The sequence below is a fragment of the Polypterus senegalus genome, chromosome 7 (genome assembly GCF_016835505.1).
Source record: "Polypterus senegalus isolate Bchr_013 chromosome 7, ASM1683550v1, whole genome shotgun sequence".
Classification (NCBI taxonomy): Eukaryota; Metazoa; Chordata; class Cladistia; order Polypteriformes; family Polypteridae; genus Polypterus; species Polypterus senegalus.
The window spans coordinates 32,184,711-32,211,304 of NC_053160.1; the positions used below are offsets into that span (position 1 = coordinate 32,184,711).

Genomic DNA, 26,594 nt, shown 5'->3' on the forward strand with positions numbered 1-26,594 from the left:
CCACACCCTCATGTGCAGTTGGTCTCACCCCAATTACTACACCAACCCCCAAGCTGGGTGAGCACACTCACCCACGGAGATCTAGCCGGCCAATTAATTATTTATTCATTAAAATCGGCCACCTTTTTCTAAGACATGGACCAGTTATACCATAAACTCTGAACAGAAATAGACTCATTGCCCATTATATATAAGGTTTAGAAAAAGGAACCAACCATGCAGATGAAACAGAAGTGCAAGTTCAAGTTGAAAAAAGTTTATGTTTTCTGCTCAATTTTAATAAAACAGAGAACGAAAGATAGGCCTCTCCACCTCATTCATTGGTCAGAAATCCTGTCTTCAATTTAACAGTATTATGGGAAATGTATTTTACTGTGTAAAATGATGTACACTGCTTTTTCCAAAGTGAATATTACAAATACTTTATGAAAAAATGCATGCATTTTGTATGTTTTAAACATATGGCTGAAAATGGATTATACAACATGAGTAATCTGAGGATTTTTTCTTTTTCCCTTGAATGTTATTCACAACATTTGACATCATATAGCATGAGTTGCCATTAGTTCTAGTTATGTCATAAACATTTCTCTCGTTCTGCCTGAAAATGTAAAATTCCAAATTTTTCTCATCTATCATTACAGAATACATGGGGTAAGTAGCATGAAATTTTTTTTTTGGGTGGAGTTCCTTTAAAAATAACATTTGGGGAAAAAAAGTCCTCCTTAATTGGAGAATTATTTTAGCAACATAGTGCATCTGTTGGGGGCAGGCCCCCCTTATATTATCTAGAATTATCATACAACATGGGTGAGATACCAGGGTGGTTTTATTATCTGGTGGAACACAAGGACGGGATGATGGGCAGAGCATAGCCAGGTCATAGTTCTTCAGCCATCATAAAAACAAATGAACATTCATATGCTGGAGAAGCGTCAAAGAAAAAAGACATCTACTATAAAGCAAGTTATTTAATATTATAAAAGTGCCAAAACATAATTTTCTTATGTCAAATATGGGTGGATACTGTGGTTGAATGAAGTAGTGCAGGTCCAAAAGACAAAATACTGGGGCACCAAACTGGTCATCACTGATTAATCCAAAGAAAGTAATAAACAAATCGTGATCTATAGTGTAACAAAAGAACAAGCAAGCTTCCAGAAATCAGGAATACTTTTTTAGCTTTGGGATGCCTCATTAAATCACTTTGTTAGGAGCTTCATCCTGCAGTGTGCTCTTTTAGCAGAGTGATGCCTCCTTCTGGTGGACATGGGATATGTAGTTGGGAGACTGAAAGGTGCAGAGTCAAATACCCTCACTGGGTGTCTTCTTGGCACTGTGGATGGAACAGAAAAGGACATGTTTAGCACCAGTGCCTCCTATTGACCCAGGGTGGTAGTACATACTGTACTTCAGATAAGCCTGGAGAGAGAGATCCACTGATGTGCGTGTGTGACAATACTAAAAGTGTAAGCATTCAAATATAAAATCTAAAAGACAGACTTGTAGACTAGGGTGGCATTGCAGTGAAGAGGTAGCACTGCTGTTTTGCAGTAAGAAGACCACGGTTCATGCCCTGGGTCCTCTGTGCATGGAGGTTACTTGTTTTCCCAATGTCTGTGTAGGTTTTCTCCCACAGTCAAGGGTGGTATTAAATTGGCCATAGTGTGGGGTTGGGGTGTGTGTGTGTGTGTGTGTGTGTGTGTGTGTTGGTTCGCACTGTGAAGGACTGGCATCCTGCCCAGGGTTTGTTCTTGCCTTGCACCCTATGCTAGCATGGATAGGCTGCAGCACCCCCAGTGAGCCTGTTCGGGACTATGTGAGTTAGAAGAAGACTGACTGACATGACTTGTACTCTGTATATCTTACTGTGGCTACCTTCGATATCTGGACAAAAAACACATATAGAGAATATTCAAGGAACAGATTAAGCTACTGTCATTTGTTTTCCTCAAGGTCACCAAAAGAAATGCAGTTATGAAAGGGTTTACGAAAGTTTTAATTAGATTGTCTTTTCTAGAAGGCTCATCCATCCTTAGTCTTAAAGCAAAGCCTGTGGTCTGCTTACCAAGATGGAGATCACTTGCACTCTGCAGCCATTTTAGAGCATGGAGTAGTGACGCATCATTACCAGTGTTACTAATCGGACATATTGAATGAAAATAACCAAGAAACCACTCAAAGTACTGTACGTTTTTTCGAGCAAAGCTAACAAACATATGTCTTGCATCTTGCTAATGCTTGATAACATCACCGAACATGCTGTTTCAATTCCATGGACATCAGATCAGTGAGGCCTATCAAAGTCTTAGCTTTTGTGAGCTAACTACTTTTGACAAAGTATTTAGATGGCATTGACTTCTCTGTGTACTTTAACCAGTACCGCTTGCTCCTCATTCTCAGGAAGTCAGTATGGGTACTTCATATTTCCATTCACATTTCAAAAGGTGTATCGACTTTGACTAAGTCCTTTGTGAGTGAGGGTGCCTTGCATATCTTGATCAAACATGGCTTCTGCACAGTGCCAGTGCTAGGTTATTTTGTGCCCTAAGGCCAAGCTTAGTGTGCCAACTGACTGTTCTGTAGCTAGCCCATGCAGCTGGGTTTTTCCCCGTTATGATCTGCGCCCTAGGTGAATGCCTAGTTTGCCTTAATGGTGATGCGGGCCCTACCTGTGCATTGTGCTGTCAGGATTAAATGTGACTCTGTGCTACCATGTTGTTGAAACTGTAGTTTAAGCTAAACATGCACAAATATTTCTTTTTGTTTTCGAAAATTAAATATATAATATTGTGGCTGACTTTCTGGAGATCTGATGAAGGGGGCCTTTGGGTTCAATTTCCCATCCACCTCACATGGGCAGCAGGGTCGTCCACTAGGCCACTGATGTCATGGCGAAGAGCATCCAGACATAGAGAGAAGTAAGGAGGAAGATGGAATGTAAAGGGACTGACTACTGCATATGTCATGATTTGGGCAACTAGACAAGTCACCTCATGGATAGTGTAGCAGTAGAGGGCGCTATTGCTCCCTTGAACTCTCAGGTACCACGCCAAACACCAGGTAAAAATCCAATAATAATTATTTATTATAATAATAAAGTGCACAAAGCACCACCACTCCACTATTCTCAATAAACAATACACTAATCCAAAAAATCGCAATCCTCCACTCCCAGACGTGTTGCCCTCCTACCACCCAGCTCAGCTCATCATCTGGGAGTTGCCACAGTCCTTTTATAGTTTGTGACCCGGAAGTGCTCCTTAATCTGCAGTCCATGTGACTTCCTAGCACTTCCAGGTCAAATCAAAACTCTTCTTTCTTTGTCAGCCCAGAAGCACTTCATTTCTTCCGTCCTCGTGACCTGCAAGTACTTCCGGGCTGTAGGAAAACCAAATGTCTCTGTGTCTCCCTGCAGCGTCCCCTGGCGGCCCCGAAGTTATCCAGCAGGGCTGTGTATTACAACTCCATATTCCATGATGCCCTGCTGGAATTTGGGGCATCTCCACATTGCAGGGAGGGCTCCATCTGGCGGCTTGGGGGTCTTGGCCGGGATAACCTGCCGGCCATAGTCCACAATAGCCTGTAATCAAAAGTCTCAAGGAGGCTGCCAGTATTTATTAAGCAGTTTGTATGGTGATTTGCCCTTTGCATTTCTCTTCTTATATGTATTTACAAAGAAAAATCTTGTGTTTGTAACTTCTTGGCATTATTCTGGGTACAGGGCCACTATGAGCACTCCCTATAATTCACAACACACTAAAAGAATCAGCTGAATCACGATGGTTTGCCACTTTATTAAGTGAACAAAGAGTAAAATCAATTTATAGGCAGAGAAACTTCTGCTGTTATAATCGTGTTTCATTCCAATTCTGAGGAGGAAAAAAAACGTTGAATGTTCTGTGTGAATTGAAAGGCTATGAACCTCCTGAAGGTGAAAATAAAGTAAGCAATAAAACAGGCTGCTGTCCCCCAAGGTGATAAGTATTTCATCTAGTTCTGATTACAAAGAGAGCTTCCAGCAGTTCCAAGCCGAGATTTGATGTTATCAAGCTGTTCCTTGCAGCCTGAGAAAAATAAGTTACCCACAAGTTATCTTTTGAAGCAATAATGATTGTTTTGTAATAAACAAAATTCTGTATCAAAAATAAAAAGGCCTCAACTCTAGAAAATTTCAATGTTTATGTTGCAATGAAGATAATTAATGCACACAAGTGAAGTTTAATTAAATGCAGAGCCAGTTGGATAAATGAATTACTCTCACAGTATTTTCACTCCACGTGATATTTATAAACTGAGCATGTCAAGGTTGATGTCGTGTGTTCTTTGAACCTAACTCAAGAGCGGTATGAGAAAAGGTGGACTTCACTTCAGAGAGATGAAGCAAGAGCCCTTAGGCAGGGGAGTGCTGGGGTGCAGCTGGGGATTCTGGGGCGGGCAGCCAAGTTGGAGGGCGGGGGCTCCTCCGAGGGAAAGACTGTGTGAATCTGAAAAGAATTTAAACTTTTATATTGACGCAAACCCTTCCCTGCAACTCTAAATTGGAATTAGTGGGTTAGATAATCAATGGATGGATGGAAGAAACCTCTGGAGGCAATATGCTGAAGCAATGAAAAATGGGACCAAAGTGTTGTCTATACCATAACAAATTAGAAAATGTAGGCATGATGTAACATTCAGACATTTTGTTAACTGGAGCATTTTTCATTTTTGTTAATCTCCTCAAAAAGACAGCTGTCACATTTTTAATTTAACATTTTTGTAACATTTCAAAATAACAATGAGAACGTACTTACATTTACTGTATACAAAGATCACATAAATGAATGTTTTTTTATTTGCATTTTAAACAATAATGTTATTATAAACTGGGTCTAAACAGGCTGGAACTGGATAAAATAGCTTTCTTAAACACCAGATTCCCACTCAAGTGATGCAAAAATTGCAAAGATTGGTGAACTGTTGTTGATTATGGCGGGTCTACGGCCAATTATGTACAGTAGCTTATATTTCTTAAGCAAGGCCAGATTAAGATGCTTACAGGCCTTAGGGTGTCAAAACTCAAAAGACCACCTTATCTCACTACCCCACTAGGCGCATGCATATATTCAAACTTTATGAACATCACTTATATGCAGAACCAAATTACTGGCAGTACTAATTACAGTATAGCTGCGGTGGGCTGGCGCCCTGCCCGGGATTTGTTCTTGCCTTGCGCCCTGTGTAGGCTGGGATTGGCTCCAGCAGACCCCCGTGACCCTGTGTTAGGATATAGCGGGTTGGAAACTGACTGACTGACTGACTGACTGACTGACTAGTTTTATAGTGATACAGTGACATTCGATCAAAGAGTTGGGGATCTTCCATGCAGCTTTGAAGCACTGGTACTATAAAAAAAGTGCCAGGAAAATAAAACTTCAAACATTGCAGTACAGTGATAGCCAATCGAAGAGCGAAGTTTGAGTTGAGGTGCCTCTATGGCAAAACTATGATCAGCTCAATACAATGGCGGTAGATTGAAAAGCGGATTGAGTACTGTAATACATCAACATTTCATAGAAGAGCATGGGTGGGGTTGGGATTTGTGAAGATTCTCAAAAATGTGCTGACAATTGGTGCATGGTCAGATATGGCAGTCAGAGTCCTCGTCCTCTCCACAACCTTCAGCTGCACAGAGGCAGCCCTCTCCTCAACAAACTCGAATGTGGCATCACCCAGGCAGGGACTAATAAAGAAGCCCACTCCTGCCCGATGCCTTCCTCCCCAGGCCACTCCAGAGTAAAGGAGAGTCCAACTTCTTTCAAGGGGTTTGGTTACAGAATCAAGCTAGTGAGTGGACGTGAGCCCAACTACGGGAGTATTGTCAATGTATTCATTTATTTTTGGATTTCTTGTGTAGGTGGCACACAGGTTGCATGGGCATCCCGACAAGGAATCGGCAAGATACATTACCCGGATAGGAGGCCTGAAATGGACAGAAAGGCAACCCGGCCGAGAGAGGGAATTGATGTCTCACCCAGACAAGGCTTCCCTAATGGATAGATGGACATCCCAGCCAGAAGAGAAGATAGTTTCTTACTCAGGCGGCAAGCCCAGATCTGACATGTGTGTAGCACCTTCTCTGGCTGGGACAAAAGAGCAGGACAGGAAAGAACTGTCTCTGGGGCGTGTTTATTCCATCCAGTTACTAGACAGCAATAACCCTTGATATCGGCACCTATTTGGGAACCAGCAGGGAATCCCAGGAACTGTAGTCCAGCAGGGCAGCCCGGCTGAGGTCTGTAGGTGCCGCAAGAGGGTGCTGCAGGGAGATGTACTCCCTGTTATGTGGGACTTCCATGTGGCCCAGAAGTGCTTCCAGTGGGCAACAGCCCTGGCATCAGAAGTAGTCCTGGGTCCTCAATAAAAGGGACCACACTCCCTTGTCCAGGCAAGTCGGAGCTCAGAGGAGGACGAGCAATACTAACCGGAGGAGGGCAATGTGGTGGATAGAGGAGGGGTGATTGGAGGAGAGATAACTTGTGTTTTGGTACTATTTTGTGAGGTATTTATATAATAAACACTTATTCATTTGAACCTGGGACAGTCTTGGAGTGTTCATGTTGGGGTTTGGGGCTCTGTCATTAGTTACTGTATCTAATTAGGACATATGTGATTCTCTAGGATATTTATTTTTTCTTTAGAATCCTTGCACGTAGAGTTTCATAAAGTATCTGACATGATTCCACAATCAATTAACAGAATTAACATTTGAAGTCAGAGTACAAGCTGGTTACCGGACCATTGACAATACAGTATAGATAAGAGAAAAATATGAGGTAAGGTTACCAGCAGAGTCAGGGTTCTGTGTTTTTACCATTACCCTCAAAAGGTCATGCAAAAAGAACGTTTCACCTTGGGGATTAACAAAGCATATCAAAAATAAAGTTTTCTAATTCTGTATAATAATGACGTTGATTCTTTTCTAGCTAGTAATCATGTGAAATTCATAGATGCTGTCATTATTGGTGGAAAAATAGTGAGGAGACAGCAAAGAAAAACTTCAACAAGTAGTTTGAAATTTAGCAAACAAATGGAAAATGCAGTAAGATGTATAAAAGTGCAATATATTACAGTTAGATAAAAGCAATACCTACAAAATGTCTGTCTGTATGTTCTCTGCTCAGAGAACACACCCTTTGACTGATCTGGATCAGATTTTGCATAGTTGCTTTCTAGGAATGTACAGACAAGAGAGACTACTTTGAATCGCAAAATTTTGACCCTGGGGGTCCCAGTGTTCTTTTTTTTTTCCTGTGTTTTACAGTTTAGACACCAGTGGCACCTGCTGGCTCAGAGTATGTGAAACATACTGAAGCTGGAATAGCAGATAAAATGACCAGAGCTTAACATTACTTACCTGGGCTACGTCACATTCTACTTCCATCAACTGTAATATAAAAACACAAAGAAGAATCAAAGGATTGTTATTTAACTCCTGCTTTGCCGGCTTTTCTTTTCATAATTTAAGCACTACAATCTGTCCACCTTGAAATAAGACAACAAGTCAGATTTGGCACCATTCATGGTTACAACCCAGCAAGGAATTACATCAATTGTGGAATCCAATGGGATTCAAATTTTTGACTCACAAGATCCGAGATATTGACTGAGAGGCAGTGTAGATGCCAGATGGGACAGCTAGCAATAATAACACGTTCACCATTTAAAAAAACATAAACCTTTTTTTGTTTCCTTAACCTATTTTACAAATGTACCCAATCGGCAAGTTATATATAATCGCAAGATCAATGACGCTCTCTTACAGGGAACAATTACTAAAAATGATGAGGGATTTATGTTGGTTTAACATTCTCATTTTATAGCCAGTTGCAATTAAAAGGGAAAATAATTCTTTCAGTCATATTGAAAAAATAACTGAATATAAATCAGGAGGCATTATACTCAATAATGCACTACTGAGACAGTATCTGGGATATCGTGCGCAGTTCTGATCACCAGAGCAGAAGAAGACATAACAGCTAATGTGTTCTAAAAAATATAAACTAAACATTGGGAGGACTAGTAAAACATCGAACAAACTTGAAAGATTTAATGTCCACGTTTTGGTCTGTAAATTTCTTGCTTCATTAAGTTGTGACCCTTGACACCTTGTTATGACAAAGAAGAGCAAAACTGAACAGTGTGCATTTGTGCTTGAAGCCTTAAAATGCTCCCTGACAGCTGTCATCACATTTAAGGTGCCTTGCTGCCAGCTTTTCACCCTCTCTGCTTCCCATGAGGATGGATCTGTGCCATGTGTGGCATGATTTTCTGTGAATGAACAATTCTATCCTGCTGCAAGTGTATGAGCAACTCACAAGTTTTTAGGAATGTGAAATACTTGATTTTTTAAGGGTTTACTTTTCACCTTATCTATTCTGTTGATGGTTTCATTTATTAAGTCTGGCCAAGTGCAAAGTCAAAATATCACTCATATAATTACTCTTGCTACCTTGCATATGCAGCTTTCACGACTTTGTTTTCCTAGGAATGAGCTGGTTTGGTGAATGTAGTAAGTGGAAGCTACCATAGATATCATCATCTCAGCCAGGAACCATTCACTCTTTAGTTATTTCCTAACCCTCTTAATACAGACGAGTTTGGGGAGCCTATCCCAGCCAGTACTTGCTAATTCACCTAACGTGCACGTGTTTGGACTGTGGGAGGAAGCCCATGAAGAACCAAAAAGAATATGCAAACTCCACACAGGATGTTAACTCTGGTCTCTTTACTGCAAAGGTAGCAATGCCACCAATGTGCCACCGTGTTTTCTTTTTTTTTTTGGGGATCTTTTATTGAATTTATTAAAAGCATATAACATTCCATACAATCAAGTCAAAATTAACAAAACTAAATCTGAAATCAACTCCCACCCATGAGAAAGAGAGGAAGGCCAACAGCCAGAGCAAAGCTGTTGAGAGTAGTAAAGAGAGAAAGGAGTCTTTACCCCCAATATAAATACTTATTCTAAAATGTTTCTGATTAGTTCCTGCCAGGTTTTGAAACATTTTTGAACAGATCCTTTAAACGAGAATTTGATTTTTTTCCAATTTCAAATAGTATATAATATCAGTTACCCACTGAATTAAAAGAGTTGGGCTAGGATTCTTCCCGTTGAGTAAGATAAGTCTATGTGCCAATAGTGTAGTAAAGGCATCTGGGAGTCCACCAAACACAGCTGTTAATGGATTAGGAGGGAATGTGACACCAAGTCTGCCTGAAAGGCATTTAAAGATTTTGACCCAGAATGCTGTTAATTTGGTGCTGACCCAAAAAATGTGACCCAGTGAGGCTAGAACTCGATTGCAACATTCACAGGTTGGGTCTTGCCCTTGAAACATTTTGGACAGTATTAAATAGAATTTTTTATAGCTACATTTTTACTTTTCGGGGATTTGCAGTCTTCACTAATCTCTGCTTTTCTTTACTTTCTTTTCTGGTTTTTCTGTGCACCACCACCATCTGATCAGAATCTTGTGCAGCCACATCTGATGTTGGGATGAAGGTGAGTGCCACAGCTGTCAGTGAAAGCGACTGCATTGAATCCTCTCAGATGAAGCCTGGAAAAAGTGAGGAATGAGTTAAGGACATCTGTGTTCGGTAGAATGCACAGCAGGGTCTTGGTGGTCTTTTGGCCTTGGTATCCCTGCAGATTTTGTATTTTTCCTCCAGCTTAACTGTAGTTTTTTGGTTTTTATGTCTTTCTGGCCATCTTACATTACCAGACTCATCTTTAGAGACTTAGAATATGATATTGTATATAAGGATGCTACATTTCTACTAATTATATATCTATGTTTTATAAAATTACATGGGTTGATTTATTTAATTTCCTTTGTTACTTTTTCTTAATATTCTTACCTAATCTTATTTGTTTTTTCTTTTCTTGTAAATTTCCCTTTGACACTGTGTAGAACCCTTTGAGCTACATTCTTTGTATGAAAGTGTGCTATATAAATAAATGTTGTTGTTGCTGTTGTAGAGATTTTTCATAGCTGCTGTGAGGGGCTTCGTCTCTGCAGTAAACAGTCAGCCGTGTCTCCAGTCTGAGCTGCCAAGCACACTGTGAAGGAAGTTGAAGGCTTAAACTGCTCTTAAGAAGGTGAATTAAGGAGAGTATCAAAGTGCATAGCAGATTTGGAAAAACATGGTGTATGTTTAAAGTTCATCGTTTCATCTTTTAAGAGAGCTAATTTATAATCATTTAGGTCTGTCAGTTGTGGGACAGGGAGGGCCTGTTAAAGCCCATTGTGGCACTTCTTGTGTAATTTTGGATTATACAAAAATAAATCGCATTGTATTGTGGGATGGCCAGGTCTTTCATCAGAGGAAACTGACAATCTTATCGTGTTTGTGAGAGAATTGTACAAACTATGAGAGAATAGTACTCGAAAAACAGCTCTGCTTTCATCATTAAGAATTGGGTGGAAAATTCAAATTTCAGCCAGACAATCACCCAAACCACAAAAGAGTGCACAAAAGAAGGAACAAAGTAAATATTCTTGATTGCACCAGGGACAGACCAGACCAGGCTCCAATAGAGAATTTATTGCAAATAGATTGCAATTCACTGATGATATCCATTAAATATTCCACAACGGGACATGCTTTGGCACAAAGAAGATGCACAAATTTTATCTCTCTTCTGTACATTATCATATTTTCCAGAGAGAGTTTAATTTTAACTTATTATATCCATAACCTACATAGCAGATATTAAACATTGGTGTACTTAATCATTAAAATAACCCAAAAAACGCAGAATTAGACATACAGCATGTTTTATTTTCCAGAGTTCCACATTGTTAAATAAAAATTAAAACGATAAATGACTTTGGTTGGAGAAAATCTGTTGTAATGCAATAAAATGATGTTATAGGAATGTATTACATATTTATTAGAAAACAGAAGTACCGTACTGTAGCAGTACAGAGAAAATTCAGACCAAGGGCACTTTGCTATGGAAGACAGATGCAGAGCACATGTTTGTGTGCAAGTGGTTGCTTTTTATTACTAATTTGATGGATATTTTAAGAAAATATTACCCATAAGATAATGTGCTCTTTAAAAAGCAACAATTTGAGGACAACCTCACTTTCTTTAATGTGTTTTAAAACAAAACCATCTGCATAATTTCTTTTCTGAACCCTGCTTGTTCCAAAATTGGGTCGCAGTTGGCCAACCTTCTCTCTGGAGTATTGGACACGAGGTAAAGCCAAAGGCTTAACAGGCAAAATCTGGGTTGTTCCACCCATTATGTTTCGGAACCTCTTGTATTCTGTACTGATTTACAGCCTGAAGCCTGTCCCGATTTGATTGTCTTCTGAGTTATTACAAAATATGGAGGAAGTACAGAAAAATCGAATAATTACTGTGAGCATTAATATTACTTGGTGGGAAGGCATAGTGGCACAGTGGTTAGCTGTCTCACAGATTGAGCATTGGGATTGAATGTTGTGTCTTGTTGCTGTAAGTGTGGAGTTTGTACGTTCCCTTTAAGTCTGAACAGGACTTTCTCTGGATGCTCTTATTTTCTCCTCTCATCCAAAAGGGGTGAATGTTAGGTCAACTTGAGACTATAATTTATTTTTTTTTTAATTTAACTGATTTTATTAAAATCAAATAACATTCCATACACAGAGCTCAAGTTTTACAAAAAATAAAAAAAAGGTTCCAACCAAATCAACCACCATCTCTGAGAAAGAGAGCTAGGCCAGCAGTGTAAAACGTTGTGCTAGTAAAGATAAGCGAATAGATAAATTAATAAGTGAAAAAAGATAAATGAAGTAAATGAGGGGAGAGAACCTGCCTAATCAATTGAAATGCTTATTCTAAAATGTTATTGATTAGATCCTGCCAGGTTTTAAAAAACGTTTTGTACAGATCCTCTAAGTACTAATTAAATTTTTTCCAGTTTCAAATAGTATATAACATCAGTTACTCACTGATTTAGAATAGGTGAGTTAGGATTCTTCCAGTTGAGCAAGATAAGTCTACGTGCTGTGCCAATAGTGTAGTAAAGGCAATTACAGTTTGTTTGTCCTTCTCCAATGAGACTATAAATTATTGGTGCGTATGCATGCATGTCACCTGTGATGGACTGGTGCCCCATTCACAGTTCTTGCTTGGCAATTAACGCTGCCAGGATAGGTTCCATTTCCACAGAATACATCATTTCTGTAAGTAATTCTTTGATACTTCTGCTTATATATTTAAAAAAAAAACAAGAGTGAGATTGGAACCTATCTTGGCAGCTTTACTAGATATTATGCTTTTTATAACCCATGATATCATTAGGTACTTAAAAAACAAATTAAGAAGGTAATCAGCAACTATTACAGTATCTGCATGTGTATAGCATCATGTACTGTGAAAAACATGTATTCGCATCAAGATAAAATACTACTGAGATATTCCCAATACCTACCCACTGTAACAGATGAGATGGATTGTTTGGCATCCTGGCTAGAAGGTGTTAATAATGGACGATTCCCATGGATGGAGGGTATTGCCTTTCTCAGTCAGGATAAAACTATATTAGAAGGATGGTGGGGACTGCTTCCTGGAAATATGTGTTTCCCCAGTGTGCCAGTTCTTACAATCCCTTTCCTCAAGCTCCCATTTTCACACCTGCAGCGGTGCCTAGGAGTTGCCCTGAGGCATGGCCCATTTAGGTTCCTGGGGTGGAGCTGTTAAAGAGATTCTTCCTGACCCCTAGGTGCCATTTTGTGGCACCAGAAGTACTCCCAAATCCAGAATAAAAGAAACTAATCTGCCTCAGCCAGGTGAGTTGGAGCCTGGAGAGGAGGAACATAAGAAATTCAGTAGAACATTCAGTCCATCAAGCTTGTCTGTTTTGATAATAGCTAAGAAGTCCCAGTATCTCATTCAGATACTTCTTAAAGGTTGTCAAGGTTTCTGCTTCAACTACATGTCTTGGTAATTTGATCCAGAATCCTACAACTCTTTGCGTTAAAGAAGTGCTTCCTGGCTTCAATCCATAAATTCACTTCCCCATAATTGCCATTGGTGACCTTGAGGGTGTGATTCATCTTTAATATTAAAGAATTCTGCTAGATCTACTTTAACAATGCCTTTGAGAATTTTGAAGATCTGGATTAGATCCCCGCACAGTCTCCTCTGCTCGAGACTGAATAGGTTTAATTCTCTGAGTCTTTTGAGACCCTTGGGATTCACCTGGTTGCTCTCCTCTGCACAGCTTTAAGTGCTGCTATGTCTTTCTTGTAGTTTGGTGTCCAGAATTACATAGCAGCAGCACTAGAAACTCAGTCTCAAGCAGAGGAGATGACGCTTGCTTGCAGAGGAGAGGAGAACATTAAAGTGTAGCGGAGACTCTCTTTTAATAACAGCCAAGGTCACCATTGCAATGAGTCAGGAATCTGAAATCCTGTCATGTAGCGTTGAACCCAATGGAGCCTGCATATTAACAGCTGAGTTCTCTGTGTAGACTGAAGAATATAGCAGAGTAATGATATTAGCTATACTAGGTTCATTTGCATAGCACAGTTCAAAATACTTTAGCTGAACTAATCAGCACACAGATAAATGGTATAATCTATAATACACCCTATATTTTTTATATATCAAAAGGTATCAAAATAAACATATTAAAGGTCTTTGGAAAACTTTTTTATTCCCTGCAGCTTCACCCGCGTAGAAGTGAAACAATACAGCACTGGAGAGATTCCAAAGGACTGGAAAATGGCAAATATCATCCCATTATATAAAAAGGGTGACAGGGCAGATCCAAGCAACTATAGGCCAGTAAACTTAACATGCATCACAGGAAAATTAATGGAAGGAATTATTAAGGATAAGATTTAGTAACACATGGCAAGGACAGGAGTTATTCTGAACAGTCAGCATGGGTTCAGAAGAGGGAGGTCGTGTTTTACTAACATGTTGGAATTCTATGAGGAGGCAACAAAAGCATATGATCAAAATGGAGCTTATGATATTATTTATCTGGACTTTCAGAAAGCATTTGATAAGGTCCCACATGAGAGGTTGGGCATCAAGTTAAAAGAAGTGGGAGTTCAGGGTGATGTTTTTAGGTGGGTGCAGAATTGGCTCAGATACAGGAAGCAGAGGGCGATGGTACGAGGAACCTCATCAGAACTGGCCGATGTTAAGAGTGGTGTTCCACAGGGGTCAGTGCTAGGGCCGCTGCTATTTTTAATATATATAAATGATTTAGATAGGAATATAAGTAACAAGTTGGTTAAGTTTGCAGATGATACCAAGATAGGTGGATTAGCAGATAATTTGGAATCTGCTATATCATTACAAAAGGTCTTGGATAGCATACAGGCTTGGGCAGATTTGTGGCAGATGAAATTTAATGTCAGGAAATGTAAAGTACTACATATAGGAAGTAAAAATATTAGGTTTGAATACGCAATGGGAGGTCGGAAAATCGAGAGTACACCTTATGAGAAGGATTTAGGAGTCATAGTGGACTCTACACTATCAACTACCAGTCAGTGTTCAGAAGCCATTAAGAAGGCTAACAGAATGTTAGGTTATATAGCATGATCTGTGGAGTACAAGTCCAAGGAGGTTATGCTCAACCTTTATGATGCACTGGTGAGACCTCATCTTGAGTACTGTGTGCAGTTTTGGTCTCCAGGCTACAAAAAGGACATAGCAGCGCTAGAAAAGGTCCAGAGAAGAGCAACTAGGCTGATTCCAGGGCTACAGGGGTTGAATTATGAGGAAAGATTAAAGAGCTGAGCCTTTACAGTTTAAGCAAAAGAAGATTAAGAAGTGACATGATTGAAGTGTTTAAAATTATGAAGGGAATTAGTACAGTGGATCGAGACTTGTATTTTAAAATGAGTTCATCAAGAACATGGGGACACAGTTGGAAAGTTGTTAAGGGTAAATTTCACACAAACATCAGGAAGTTTTTCTTTACACAAAGAACGATAGACACTTGGAATAAGCTACCAAGTAGTGTGGTAGACAGTAAGACGTTAGGGACTTTCAAAACTCGACTTGATGTTTTCTTGGAGGAAACAAGTGGATAGGACTGGCGAGCTTTGTTGGGCTGAATGGCCTGTTCTCGTCTAGAGTGTTCTAATGTTCTAATACAGCAAGGAGGGCCTTGTATGGCTCCCTACTCTTGACATCACGCTTCCCCCTCACCTCGGCCCGCAGCCTCTGTCTCGGATTAGCATGAATATAGTGAACTATGATTCTGAGCACAATGAGAGAAGTCACAAAATCAACCAGAATGTTCAAGCAAATTCTAGGAAAAAGCCAGATCTAAAACTGTTAATGTGTTCTCTAATTTGCTAGCTAAGCGGATGTAAGATACGCCCCAAGGCTGGCATGTGAGTGAGGAGGGCCCTGCCCCCCTCCCCTTGGCCCGCTGCATCCCTCTCGGATTCACACAAATAAATCCGTATCGCAAGTGAACTATGATACTTAGTGCGATGAGAGAGGTTGCAAAATCAACCAGAATGTTCAAACAAGTGGATGTAAGATACGCCCCGAGGCTGGCACATGAGTGAGGATGGATTTTATATTTATAGAGATTAGGAATGTCTTATATGTAAATTCTTATATAGAACACAACAAAAATAAATAATTGCCATTATCTTATTGCTCTAATAGTAAATATACTGAAAACAAATGGTACAGAAAATAAAAGGAAGGCAAACTCAGAAACCCCCACAAACTCATACAGAATGTTTTCCCTAGCAAAGAGCAAACAAATTATATTATGGAAAGAAGAAGCCTTGCACAGTGGACAAAACAAGTATTTTTCACCCAGAACTGTTGCCTATGCAATTGTGTCTGGGGTTTCAGGTCTCCTAGAAGGCACATCACCTTTTTTTTTTGAAGCTCCTCAATTCAATATTCCTTAAAACATTTCTAGCATTGTTCCAAGAAATATAAGTAAAATATAAACTGCATGAAAAAATAAAAGAGACCTGTTTTTTTTAAAGAAGCAACAGTACAAAAAAATGCATAAAATTCTCAACAGATTGTTTTCATCAAGCATCTGCATATAAATCAGCCTCATCCAAAGCCCAAGTTGGAGTCAAAACTCAATCAACATTTAATGGCCATCTGGTTACTTTTCAGGGTTTTTTTTTTGTTTTTCTTTATTTGTTGTTTCAATTAAGCCCTTGCAAAATGTTCATTGCAGCTGGGTGCTCAGTTTTTTAATTCTCATTTATCCTCATCATAGTGTCCCATTAGACGATCCAAGATGCAAATGAGCACTGATGAAGAATACCAGTCTCCAAGCTCACCTCCTACCCTTGGAAGAAATGAAAACGCTTGTGTCACATCCTGCTGTTGTTCAATGAAGTGCCCGCTGCAGGAGGTATGGTCCATCGCACTTTGACAAGTCAGTGACCCACCAACATCATTGTGCATACGCATTCAGGTAGGCTTCTTGGTCATGTGACTTACAAGCGGTGTATTAACTTTCTGACTATTGATATCATAAAATAGGCAGAAATTAAAATCACCTCAGTGCTTCCTCTTTTTCTATGCATGAAGTCAAAATGTAGCCCTTCATGGGGACAAAGCTTACCAACAAGGTGCTGATTCCAAGCTTAGATAAATAGCGAGAGTTGGTGTCAGGAAGGGCATCCGGCTGTAAAGCTTTAGCCAAACCTTTAATACATGAAGTCAGGTTTCTCTCCCTAACCATAATGTGGTGCATCAAAATCTGTGAAGAGAACTTTTTTAACCTTTTGTCAGCTCTTCTACTGCTCATATTTGCTCATTTTAATTACGAATCTCCTGATAGATTATAACTAATCATTGCTGCTTAAACATGGATCCTGTTCTTTGTTCAAATGACTCAAACAGTAATTAATAACTTTTAGCATTAAAAAGCTTTGTTACTCTACATTGTAACAGCAATACTTGAGAGGAATGACAATTCCCAGCATTCTGTGGGATCATTGTGGCACCCGACTGGTGCAGTGGCTGTTGGGAGGAAGCCTTGATGGCAAAAGATTTTCCTTCCCCTTTTTGTGGTTTGCAATCACATTGTTGACAAGGGCTGCAGGTCTTCTTGGATTTTTGTGTGCTTTGTTCCTCATTTTTATTGCTTGTGGGACTTCTTTGTCTGAGTCAACGCCATACAGAGTGTGCTCCTTCCAATATAGATCACCATTATACATTCACGTTATATGGCAGCAAAAAGTTTACATCTTTCCTAAGGGTTGCTCACTTGGACATTTTCCATACCTCATCATCAACTTCACCCAGTAAACTGGACTGTGTTTGTTAGTAGTTTGTGGTGCGTCACTGTCATGAGCCGTTGGGAAGGGTTTTGTCAATGTCTCTATTTAAAAAGTATATATGTGTTTGTCATGTATTTTGTAATGTATGTACTTACTTTAACCTGGTTATGGATGTGTTGAGTTGTCGGATAAAAGACCAGTTCGTCTTGTGCGTACGTTTTACTGATGATGTTGTGTTGTGTAGCACCAGAATAGAGAAAGCTGGTTGGACATTGAAAGTTGGAAGATAGAGGGTTGAAGATACATAGGAAGAAGACAGAATATATGAGGTTTATGATGATCAGGATTCAGAAGTTAGCCTGCAGGGAGAGCTATTGAAAGGAGTGGATAAATTTATATATCTAGGGTCAGTGATAGTGCAAGATGGAAAATTTGATGCAGAGATGTTGCATAGAATGTAATGTGGATGAAACAATTGGAAAAAGGTACCAGGAGTATTGTGTAACTATGGTTAAAGATAAGGTTTTTAAGACAGCAATGATGTATGGAGCTGAGACATGGGCAATAAAGGGGGCACAGGAGAAGAAGTTAGATGTGGCATAAATGAAAATGTTGAGGTGGATGTGTGGAGTTACAAAAAAAGAACAGAATAAGAAATGAAACAATCAGAGGTACAACAAAGGTAGGAGAGATATCTAAGAAAGTACAGGAAAGAAGGTTGAAGTGGTGTGGACATGTGACAACAATAGACAACGACTATGTGAGCAAATGAGTGAAGGGAATGGAAGTACAGGGGAAGAGAAAGTGAGGGAGGCCAAAGCAGAGGTGGATGGATAAAGGAAAAGAAGATCTGAAGAAAAAATGGTCCGACTGGGAAGAAGGTTTAGGACCGAGCTGTATGGAGAAGGTTGATCAATCACATCGGCCACACATAGAAGTGTGGGAAATATGAAGAAGTAGAAGTAAATAGTTGATATAATTTATATTTTTGAACTTTTACTCCAGTCTGGTGTGTCTTTGTGGGATGGGTGCGTGTGTCGGATCAGACTGGGAGGTGTCCTGGCATCACTGTTAAAGAAATGAACAAATCACCATTTAAACAAGTGTGAGTCTTAGAGTCATGGAGTCCAATCCACAGCAAAATGGGTGTGATGTCTCCAAAAGTCTGCACAAGCCAGCTATATACCTGACAGAATTAGGCCTCACCCCAATGGCCTTGACTCCTAACTTCACAGGCCTGCTTTGGCCTACAAAGGAATAAAGAGGTTGAAGCTTCAAGAATAAATTTTAATGTCCCAAAATATCCAAATACCTTCTAAAAGAAAGATAAACTATAAAACCTTATCTTGGAGAAACAATCTACAAAAAGGATCTTTATAAAATGAGTTTATTTATTGACAAAAAACAAAAATTACAAAAAATTACAAAGGAACTGTCCTTGGCAAATAATTTCCAATATATGATCCAGATATCATGAACCAAAATCAAAGCAGTACAAAAACAAAAAGCCTGTAAATCCAATAACAAATACTCACAACTCCAACAGACTTCCATGCACCATGCATGCTCTCTCCTCATGGCCTGATCTCAATAGGCAGAGGACGGGGTCAGATCTGGTGATGTCAGAGTGGCCCCGCCTCTTGGGATACTAACTACAAAGCACAAGAAGCACAAGAAACATAACAGAGCATAGATTTGCACACTGAAACACAGATAAGTTTCAGACTGTATATCTGTTTTGTGCTTTGTACCCCACAGGGACAATTCCTTTAATTACAGTACATAGACAAATAAGCAATGTCTAGAACTGCACAATGCCATATTGTTAGTTCACTTATGTTGGGTTGCCGTATATACTCACATATAAGTCGGGTCTTGAAACCCGAAAAATCGATCATAAAATCAGACCCCAACTTATATGCCCATTCAAAAATGCGACACATAATTATTTTTTTTTTACACATTTTCTTGCTTCCTCCAATCTCACATCAGTTTCTCAGACACATCGAATTTTGTTGCAGTAGCGCAGTTACCAATTTCTTTCACCACTTCAACAATGTTTAATTTAAAACCAGCTTCATATTTTCTTCTGATCGAATGCTCCATCGTAGATAAGGGATGCTCTTACGACAAAAGTGTATGAGGGTGTGAGATACAAAAAACACAAAACAGTGCAAATATCACTTCAGAATAGTTTGGGTATTAACATGTGGTCACGTAGGCGCAATAGAGAGAGCGAGAGAGAGGTTAGGAGCACACGCTGATACAGCACATTGCCACACCCACATAGTAAGAAAAGGCCGTGTGCTCCATGGTTACTCTCTCAAGTGGGCGTTAGCATATCATAATCTCTTCGACCAATAGCATGAGTTTTCTGCATTCAATTTATACAACCGACATTATAAAATCCCAGAAATTATACTGTAAAATCAAGCCCCGACTTATCTGCGGGAGAACTTATCCGTGAATATATACAGTATTTAAAATATTAAGTTATTAATTAATTAAATAATTTATTATTGACTCATTTGTTACATATTTTAGCATTTTAATATAATGCATACTATTGCTGTCATTTAACAGAAGGATTTTTATTGGAATTTATGAAGTCATGTGTTATTGTTTATTGTACTTTTATATTGTACTTAAAGCACAATCTTGGAATTTAGCAGCTGGGCATTTCCCTGAATATTGTACTGTCTGTATAACTGTATGTGACAAATGAAATCTGATTTGAGGTATGAGAGGCACTATATTAGACAGATAGAAAGGGTAAAAGGCACTATATAAGACAGTAGACAGGTGATTTGATAGTTAAATCTTTACTTATCCTATACATAATTTTATCACCATGGGCTCTTTTGTCTGTTAATGTACTAAGGTTAAAACATACCTTGAGGGACATGTGTTTTCTCAACTTAGTTTTTTTTTGTTGAATGTTGGCAGCATTATGCACTGTAATGAAGACAAGGGAAACCGATAAAGATTGGGAGCACCATGGTGAACCCTGTATAACTTTAATTTAAAATACACAAGGAAAATAGCAATTAGATTCTTTTCAGACATAAGTCTCTCTATGTGACTGACTCCAAAATGGCAATGGAGCTGTTATTCACTGTGGAAGAGATGGTTTAAGGTGATTGGGAACCGGAAGTGACATCATTCAAGATACAAGTGCCAATCACTGCGTCTGCAGAGGAAGGAAGATAAAAGGCATTAGGTAACAGCGCCAACCCCAGGGTTGGAGTGCAATTACATTTATATGAGCCTTGAAGATGTCTCCCAAGCGACTAACACTAAGATTCCAGTGTGTAACATGATACTCTCAAGCATACCATCTTCACCGGGCCAGCTGGCACTTGCCATTTGTATTAGAGTAACACTTGCTTTGTTAGAATGTTCAAGGAAACAGGAAAGCCAAAAGAGATTTTCTGTGCCAACACATGGAGAAAATACAACTCTTAGACATGGAAATGAACTTCAAATCCTGTTGTTGAGTGAGATTAACGCTAATCCAGAATGGCACAACTGTCCCTCAAGTAGAACTGCTTTTGCCAACAAGTCAAATATCATAAATTGTTCATAATATAAAGTTACAATGTAAAGTAAATCTCTATTACATTAACAACTGTAAAACTTTGAAATTATTAAAAAGCACACAAGTACCATTAACGATATTTAAATGACAAAAAACGTATTTTTTGTTTTACTTTGTTTACTTATAGTAATTGTAGCAAAGTAAGCACTTTCTTATTTTTTTATCAAGTTAGATCATTTACACATGGTGTATCATTCAGGGGCATTTGGTTATTATGTTAACCATTTTGATGGTTGGAGAGTTTTTACTTTATTCACCAAAGAGACAGATATCTTGCTTTTGTTCATTAAATGTTTTGTCACGGTGGGGTATGTAACATGTGATTGGGGTCTGCTCAGACTGCCGTGTCACTGTTTGTACCCGCAGCACTAATGACCCCGCTGCCATTTCACAAACTTGTACTGACTACTTGAGGATCTACTTGCCGACAGGAGTGACTGTCAGACGTGGAAAAGCCGGAAATATGGCATACAAAATTATACAAGCTGAAATAGCCTCCCTCAAGTTAAATTTAAAAAAGGAAACTAATCCGTATTTGAAGTCACACAGGACGTTTCTCAATTTGTTTTAAGTGTAGGCCACGTACAAGAGAGAGTTGTTTAAGGCAAAATAGATTTAATAATTGCATTCATTGTAAATTTACAGTATATTAGCACTGGCCTAACAAACTTTTGAGGAAATAAATAACCTCTATTGGAAGTTTATTTTAGTAGTTTAGTATATCCTGGCAACCTTTTAAACTCTTCACTTAAGACATTATTACAAAAATACAAGAAAATATGTCAAGAGGTAATAAATGACAATCATTGTTATAAACAGTACATACACTCATAGAAATTATTAGCTAAACAAACAGGCTTGGTGGACTGAATGATCTCCTCTCATTTGTCACATTTCTTACAATAAGAATTTACAACTCAGAATTGGCACCCGTGTGAGTATGCAGGCCCTGCGATGGACTTGTCCCCTCTCTATGGCAGTTTTCTGCTTTGTGTCTCATACTGCTGGGATCGGCTCTGGTCACCTGGGGCCTTGAATTGAGTTATGTGGGTTTGAGAACGTTATGTGATGAGCACAGTGAAAACATGTGCAGTTAACTAGGTGAAATAAGGACTCACAGCCCTTTATTTGATTTAAGCCTCATTGTATTGATTTATAAGGCAAATACATTTGCCATCAATAACTCCTGATTACTGGTATCTTTATTTTATAACTGGCTACTTCCAAAGGTTTCTAGCCTCCTGCCCATCTTTGGTGGTTCCCATTATTAAGCGGGAGTCTCATTTAATTAACTGCACTGGCTCTAAGCTACAGTCATACAACTGGTGTTTTAAAGGTTATGCTCATTATTCCATTCATTTGGAGTCTCTGGGGAATGATTACAAAATGGAGGTTTTACAGATATTTCATTGCCACAGTAGACATACAGTATGTGTTTAATTGCCTCACAGAAGCACTCAGTTAGACTCTTTCTAATAACTATGAGTTCATTTTTATCTATTGCCTTAATTACTTTTCAACCATTGATTTCACATTGACTTTGACCTCAGCCAGTTTACTGAGGCTTCCCATCCAATTTAATGGTGCTTGAGAGGATCTACCAGGAAGAATGGAACAAACTGCCCAAATCAAGGCGTGCAGCTTGTAGATACTTACCCAAGAAGACTCAAAGCAGTAATCGCTTCCAAAAAGGGCTTCTATAAAGTCCTGAATTAAGGGTCTGAATATTTATATAAATGAGAGATTTCAGTTTTTGATTTATAATACATTTGCAAACCATTCTGAAAACATGTTTTTACCTTGTCATTCTGGATTATTGAGTGAAGTTTGATGGGGAAAGTGGCAAATGTATCCATTTAAAGTTTGTCACACACATGCGAGTAAGAGGAAGCTAAACAGCTTACATAATTGCAATAAAACATCCAACCAGGGGGCAGTGGGGTGCACAGAGTGTCTTTCTCAGTTCCCGGCAGATCTTTCCCAGAAGATCCTTCAAGATTCTGGTGCCTCCAAAGACGTCACTTCGGGTTCCTCCCCCTTTGATGATGTCACCTCCTGTTCCAGGTATTTTGGTAATGTTTTGTGGGGAAGAGAGGGTGAGTTGATGATGATAACATCCGCTCCAGACAACGCCACTTCCGGTTCTGTTCTCTTTGATGACATCACTTCTGGTCCAGGTGACGTCACTTCCGGTTCTGCCCCCTTTGAAGACATCATTTCCTATACGGGCTTTAAAAGCCACCATCTTTGCCACATGTAATCAGTTCTGTTTTGGACTGGTTCTTCAGTGATGGTGGCTCATCAAATGACAGCCTCTTCCAGTCTATGCCGTCTTACATACTCTTGAACCCAGGAACTCGCAGTTGGACAATCACCCAGAAATGTAGTAATCAGACATTACCTGGTGGTTTTTCTTCGGGACTGCAAGTCCAACAGAGTTGAGTTTACTGGTTGTGAGGCTTTCCTCCCTCTTCTTCCTTGAGCTCCCATGTTGCTTTTTGTGAAGCTTAGTAAGGCTTACTGGATTGACAGTGAGTTACACCAAGAAGACCAAGGAAACAAATTAAATGTGTTACAGCGCCAACTCAGAAATGATTACAGCTTCCATTACAGCTACAAGCAGTATTACAGATAATACTAGAAGAAAATGGCAAACAGCTGCAGACCCTACTATACTACTTGCACCAGTATAAGTTGTTAAGCAAAGACAGATACATCCAGGATGTCTGCAAGCCTCTCAAGAAATAAAGGCATTGGTGAGCCATCTTAACAACAGCTGAGACGTGTTGTGCCCACTTGCATGAAATTTAAAGCAGCTGACTGTCTCCATGGTAGTCCTATTGATGTACACTACATGTTGTACATCTGAAGATCACTTGGGGCAAATATTTCTCAACCACAGTAAAATTGCCTCTTCTCCTTTGCAACAAGTAATAATGTTTCCCACTGGAGAAAAGTCATTTTTGCTTTAGGTGGGCTTCATTAAGTTTAGTTTACTGTTATCAAATGCTGGGTGACATTTCAGAAATGGGACCTTTCACGTAGAACACACACACAAACAATGATAATGCCAATTCTACCTGCCAACCAACCTAAATTCAGATGTGAGATGAAACTACAGAAAGCCTACAGAGACATGAGCAGAATGTGCAAACTCTGCACGAGCAATATACGTATTAGCATTTGAAGCCAAAGTTCTGGAGTTGTGACACAGTAATTCTAACCACTGGACCACGCAGCTTAATCTAGCTCAGATAATAATAATAATTTACATTTATATAGCGCTTCTCCCACTATTCAAAGCACTTTGCATAGCGACAGGAGAGCCACTTCAGCCACCTCTAATGTGCAGAATCAACCTGGAAGATGCAACGGTGGCCATTTTTGCATGAGTACATTCAACCTTCATGAGATATTACACAGTAAAGTGGTGAGAGAGATAGCCAGTTGGAGACAAGTGATGATTAGGTGACCAGAATGACAAGGCTGAAGTGGGGAATTTAGCCTGGACATCAGGATATACCCTACACTTTATGAAGGATGCCCAGGGAGCTTTTATGACCACAGAAAATCAGGACCTTGGTTTTACTTCTCATCCGAAGGTCAGCGCCATTGTTACAGAACAGCGTTCCCATCACTACACTGGAGCATTGGGATCCACATTCAGACTATAGGGTAAGCACCCCCTGCTTGCCTCACCAACACCTCTTCCAGCAGCAACCTAAACTTTTCTTAGATGGCCTTCATTCCAAATACTGGCTACTGTCTTGTTCTTCAAAATACAGAAGAGCAGGGTCATCTTAATGAATGGACACTCTGGGCAACTGCCTGGAGGCCCCACAAGCATTGGGGCCCTTTGCTAATCTATTATGTTGTGGCTTGCTGTCAATAAATAAATACAGTACTATACTAAGCTATAAATATTTGTTATTGTGTTACAAGTAGACATTGGCATTCGCCTCTGATTTAGTATCACGGTCACCTCTGCAACCTCATGTGCCTGTATGTGTACGGATCTCACACACTACATAACATAAAGGCGTATATGTTAATGTCACTTCAACTCAATTCTCTGCAAAGAAACTTTGCAAATGTTTGTGTTGAACACTTGATTAAAAACAAATAATTCATAGTAATTTCAAACTGTGCCATCTCCATCTGTACGGTTTACCAATTGTGTATCTATTATAAAAAAAAAAATCTTAGGATGGAGACAAGATGTGATCTTCTTGGAAGACAAATTGACGTCCTGCAAGACAAGGCAGTGAGACAACATTAAAAACAAGTTGACGGACATCTAACCTAGCAGTTGTTCGAATGCTTTTGGCAGACACACTTCATGTGCTCCCAGCTCTTAAAACAACGACAAGCGGAACACACAGCTTGCCAGCAGCAGCAGCAAGCCAGCAGATGATCCGACCACTTCTCCTTAGCGTGCGCTCAGCTCCCTACCCCCCACTTCACAATGCGAGCGGCAGAGACACAGAGTGGCAAAAGGACAGCCTCTGTACAGGCTTTTAAATGATCGATGCGCAGCATTTGACAAGCAAAACACGCAGCTCGCCAGCAGCAGCAGCAGCAGAAAGACAGCAGCTGATCCGACGGCATCTCCTTAGAGTACGTTCAGCCGCCCCCCTTCACAACAAGAGCAGCGTTATACGTCATGCGAGAAAGAGATTCAACCACGCTGGGGTCCGGGAATTAAAGGACAAGTATTGCTTTTAGAAAAGTTTTAAAGTAAAAGTGAAAATAATGCATATGTAACAATTCCCCAGAAAATAACAATCTCTTTAACATGTATATCAGGTTAACCAAACCCTGGGGTGGGCAAGGGAAGCGAGCAGGGGACAGAGCCCCCTAGTCATTTATATGTTGAAATTTTGTACAGCATGTTTTTTAATGTTTAAACACTGATTTTGTTGGTAGTGCCAATGCAATAAATGCAGTATATGTTTAATTTTATCGACCATTTAAATTTTTATTCCTGTGAGTGGTTGTGTAGGTAGGGGCCCAGTGCACTGTTTTGACTGGGGGCCTATACTGCTTTTAAGATGGCCCCGCCGAGGAGCTGTTCTAATTCTTGCCTTTTGTAGGGTATTGTGCTCTAGCAGCTGAAGCTTTAGACATGAAACTCCAGGATGGTCTGTTCAGCTCTTACCGTCAATTCATTTTATGACCCTGAGAAAGTCACCTAACTTGTATGCCATTGTTAAAATAACAGAGGAAGGAAAAACAAAACACAAACAAAAGAAAAACAGAGTTTAGGATGTAGAATTCCATCCATCCATCTATTCGTGTAAAGAAATTGCTGTACATTAGCATAAAGATGAGCCCTTTGTTGTTACATGAAGTTGAGACCCACTCTCTCCTGTAATTTTATGATACACTTTGTGATGATTACAACAAAGAAAGAAAGAAAAAAAACATACAAAGAGTCCATTGCTTAGTCCTCATAAAAGAAATGGAGGTGTTTGCATTGTCACACAAACTCTTTCCCAGTAACTCACAACAGGCTGCTGGTGCTTTACGCCATGCCACCTGTTTTTAACAGGAGGACACAAAACCTCCCCAAGGCTCACTCTAGCACTAATGAAGCAGAGTCTGCCGAGCTCCTACCTGGGCCTCCTCTCCCAGCTGGAATTCTGGAATTTATGACAACAACAGTTTCAGACAGTTGCTAAGGCACGTTTGCTTCATCCTGTTTTCTTGCTGCTGGACATATA

At 39.6% G+C, this 26,594-nt stretch overlaps 1 long non-coding RNA gene across 1 annotated transcript; it reads right to left on the minus strand.

Annotated features, from left to right (window-relative positions):
* Window positions 1–692: 692 nt before the first annotated feature.
* LOC120532118 lies at window positions 693–26,594 on the minus strand. The gene is made up of 3 exons (XR_005634204.1): window positions 26,488–26,594; window positions 7,400–7,429; window positions 693–1,336 (listed from the first exon to the last, which is right to left on the minus strand). It is a non-coding gene; the product is annotated as an uncharacterized LOC120532118 (long non-coding RNA).